Genomic DNA, 4,537 nt, shown 5'->3' with positions numbered 1-4,537 from the left:
GGGTATCTTCATTTTTTGGAGTGGAATGAGCAAACAGGATAAGTGCTTCTCCAAAAATAGGTGGGGCAGAGGTACTAAAAGACCTTTGACCTCCCCTTAGATACCATGGTGTCTGTTTTGGTGAAAGCTCTGCCATGGTTGCCATGTGCTACAGACGTAGGTGAAGCCAGTGACACAGTGACACAGAGGAGAAAACACACAACCACACCCCCTGGCCCCACTTCAACCGCAAGCAGCCAAACAGCCTTTCCCAGAAAATGACACTATTGTTCCTTTATGAACCACAGGAGACGAGGCCATCACATTCCATTTATTAATAGTGATGGTGATGGCTTCATGTGTTGCCCAGGGCTTCAGTGTTGATGTCCCCTAACATTTCAAAGCAGTGGAGTCATTTATTTCCTTTATATCTACCCAAGCATTTTCGGTAGCATTTTTATATCTTCTCTCCTGTGAAGACATCAATGCTTTTACTCAGCCCACCAAGGCTTGGGAAGGCGGGTGCCCCTTTTTACAGCATCATCAGGGAAATCACGGATTTTGATAGATTCAGGTTCTTTCCTCATCCTCAGTTCATACTTTCTATTAAAAAAGTCTCAATGGCCTGAGAACTTCTGCTTGGAATATAAAAACCCCAAAGAAAAATGCTAAAAGGACAAGAGAGGCAGTTTTTCTGATATAATTAAAATGGACACTTAAAAAGAAATAAATTCAAAAGTGGAAGAACCATTCACCATCCCAATGTCAGTGGTCTTCCTCCCTATGGCTTTGCCCCTCGTTAGTTTATTCTCTGTATTTCTCAGTGAAACTTCTGAAGCCAAATTTCACAAGCCAATTTTTAAATTAAAATTCATCACTGATTAATTCTGAGGCTGCATAAAAGAAACTGCACATCTTGGCAGGCGTGCAAGGATTTTTAGCTCCTGTACCAGGCCACCTTTCCTAGCCTTTGTTCATGCCGTCAGTCATTCCGTTATCAGCCCAATCATGAGTCAGCCGTAGCACAGTGTGCTACTCAGTGTTTGTGTCCATGCATCTTTGCACGCAATGGTGCTGTTTCCTTTTATACCTTCCCTATCTCTTGCCTCCTGTACGCGGAAGCTGAGTCTCGCCATCTCTGCGCTTGCCCTTCCAGGCCTACACTTGGAACTAGTGGTCTTCATCCGTGGTTTGTTTGTAGGACCTAACAGGGTAGAGATTAAATGGCTGAGCCTAGCCATCTTTTTATGAGTCTCAGGCTAATAGGACTTCTCTGTGATAATGGAGTTTTAATCCAGGATTGATATGAAAGTATGATAGTTGACTATAGTGCTGGAGGCTCTAATTCTATGAAAAGTTGAAAACACAGTATCTGTCACCCAAAACATCTATGATACCAGAAGCAGCACACAAACACATACACACACTATACAAAACTCATTAGTTCATTCATTTATTCAGCTATCAATGTTTACCAAACATTTACTTTGTGTTCAATCTTATTTGGTTGATGTGTATATAACAGTTGTTACAACACAAAAAACTAACACTTGGGCAGGTTTCATCGCCCAATAGGATGGAAATAAGCAAGCAAAGAAAGGCACTTTATGAAATTATATATATATATATATATATATATATATATATATATATATATATGCTTAAGCGACCATTACAACAGAACAACTGGAAAGACCGGAATGACCTGTTGCTATGATGTGCACTGACCACTAGGGGACAGACGCTCAACACAGGAGCTGCCCCCAGTCTGCAGGCTCTGATCGCTGGATGGGGCCTGCTGGCCAACCTTCTGGTCCCTCCCACCAGCTGTCAGGGCCCCATTGCCCAATCAATCACGACCAGGCCCCAGGCTGGGACAGGGAACCAGGGGTGGGTGGCAGTGGACACGGCCCCTCCCCCTGGCTGGCAGGCCCCAATAGGCCCACAGCTCACCTGCCGTGGTGGCAGTTGACCCCTCTCCCTGGCCAGCAAGCCCTGATTGCCATATTGGGACCGGGCCCTGGGCTGGGACAGGAAACTGGGGGTGGGTGGTGGTGACCAACCTCCCCCGGCACCTGGGGTGGGCGTGACAGGGATGGAGGTGAAGTAAGAATGCAGGGTGTCTGCTGAGCTCGCTCTCACTCCCCATGCTACCCTCCCCTGGGATGCCTGGGCTCAGTCGCCTGGAAAGCCCCCCCCTCAGTTGCCAGGCACTCACGAGGAGCCCACCCCGCACCCATGCAGCCTCTTCTGGGTGAGCCAGGCCGCAGCCACCAGGACTACAGGGGCTGGTCAGGCTCCCTGTGCATGTGTTCATGCAGGAGCCGTTCATGCAGGAGCCATTCTTCGAGGCTGGCCGGGAGAGAGCGCACTGCCTGCACAGCTTCTGTGCAGTGCCGCTGGGCTGCCCAGAGGCCCATGCTGCACCCCGGCCCGCAGCATTCGCGTTCACCGCATCTCCACATGCAGACTCGGGCTCTGTGACTCAGGCAGAGGCGGGCGCATGGGGGCCTAGTGGCCCAAGTGCTTCCCAGGTCCCAGAGGTCAGCTGGGACCTGCCCTTCTACACCAGACACTTGCACTTTGATTGCTGGTCAGGCCTAGGGACCACTTCCTGTGCAAGAATTTCGTGCACCAGGCTTCTAGTATAATACAATAAACATGAAGTATGGGTCCAGGAATGATGGCACATGGATCTGAGAAGGTACTGTGGATTGTATGAACTTCACAGTCCATCCAGGAAATGAGAACATACCTGGACCTCTAGGGTAGACTCAAGAGCCTGCAGACTTCCTCAGTGCCTGCTGCAGTGTTCCCTGTCTTTACCCTATATTCCTCTGCTCCAACTTAATTTTACCCTTGGTTTCTTTCTTTTAGACCTGAGATCAGAGAGACTCAATGGCATAAGGACTCCTAGAAAGTTCAGGAAAAAAGTTGAATAAAGGAGCTTATCCATTGACACTACCGGTGAATTGGGGAGTAAGCAGAAAGAAATTATGTAGTTGGCCATGTACCAGACAGGGAGGCCAGCAACTCCACACCACCTCTCCAGCAGCTGCTAAAAATCCTATCTAATAAAAGAGAAACATGGTAATTAGCGTACGACCACTACCCTTCCCATTGGCTAATCAGGGCGATATGCAAATTAACTGCCAGCGAAGATGGCGGCCGGCAGCCAGGCAGCTGGAAGCGAACATGAGGCTTGCTTGCTTCAGTGAAGGAGGACTCCAATGTTCCCCGCCTGCCTTGCCGGCCTCTGAGCTGGCAGTTTGAAACATTGTAACAAATATAGAAGTTAAACAAAACCCCAGAAACCAGCTTTCAGCCGGCCGGGATCTCAGAGCTGGAGATGATACAGTGTTTCGATTATAAAACCCAAATAAACCAGATACCTGCTTTCAGCAGCAGAGGCCTTGGCCCAGAATAAAAAAGAAAAAGAAAAAAAGGAACGGTTGGGAGCTTCAGTCACCCACCAGCCTGAAAACAGCCCTCAGCCCCTCACCCAGACTGGCCAGGCACCCCAGTGGGGACCCTCACCCTGAAGGGTGTGTGACCAGCTGCAAACAGCCATCATCCCCTCATCCAGGCTGGCCAGGCACCCCAGTGGGGACCCCCACCCTGATCCAGGACACCCTTCAGGGCAAACCAGCCAGCCCCTACCCATGCACCAGGCCTCTATCCTATATAGTAAAAGGGTAATATGCCTCCCAGCACCGGGATCAGCGGAGCCGTGAGGCCTCCCAGCACCGGGATCAGCGTGACAGGGGGCAGCGCCCAAACCCCCTGATCGCCCTGCAGCTCTGTGTGTGACAGGGGGCAGGACCACAAACTCCCTATCCGCTCTGCTCTGTTCATGACAGGGGAAGGTGCCCCAACCCCCTGATCAGCCCTGCTCTGTGCCTGATAGGGGGGAGCTCCCCAACCCCCTGATCACCCTGCGGCTCTGTGTGTGACAGGGTGCAGCGCCCCCAACCCCCCCCCCCCCATGGTCCCTGCTTTGTGTGTGACAGGGTAGAGCCATATCCTCTCCATTGGCAAGCAAGTCACTAATGTCTACCCCTTCTTTAATGTCTGTCTGCCTCAATGGGGAAGGTCAAGGTTCTTTGCTATGGTTGGTTGGAAGGCTTGAAACAGGACAGTCAGGATACTTGACTGCTTAGCCTCATGCATTTTTCTATCATACAGACTTTGTAGGGACTCAAAAGGTTCTGCAAACCTGGCCTACACCTACATGCCCTTTTGGGATTAAAGGCATATATTTCTGATAATTTAGAAAACATCTTGCTTGCCGGGGACAAAAAAAATTGAGAAAATCCCAGGTGCTCGCAGGCACGTTCAAAGCCATGGGGGTTGATCTCCGATGCTGCATGTGGTGCCTGGGGAAGGGGGCTCCTGGTGGGACTCTCCTGGGGGGAAGGATCTGCTACGAAGCTGGTTGGAAAAAAAAGCGGGAGGTATTTTTCGTTTTCCCCTTTTTTTCCAAAAGGGAAAATCCTCTTTGGGTTTCTTTCATTAACAAAACAAAGATACCAAATTTAGGCTTTTTGTAAAAGGGAAA

Source organism: Myotis lucifugus, unplaced genomic scaffold, assembly GCF_000147115.1.
Source record: "Myotis lucifugus unplaced genomic scaffold, Myoluc2.0 scaffold_275, whole genome shotgun sequence".
NCBI classification, from domain to species: domain Eukaryota; kingdom Metazoa; phylum Chordata; class Mammalia; order Chiroptera; family Vespertilionidae; genus Myotis; species Myotis lucifugus.
Note: the sequence above shows the minus strand (reverse complement) of the source record.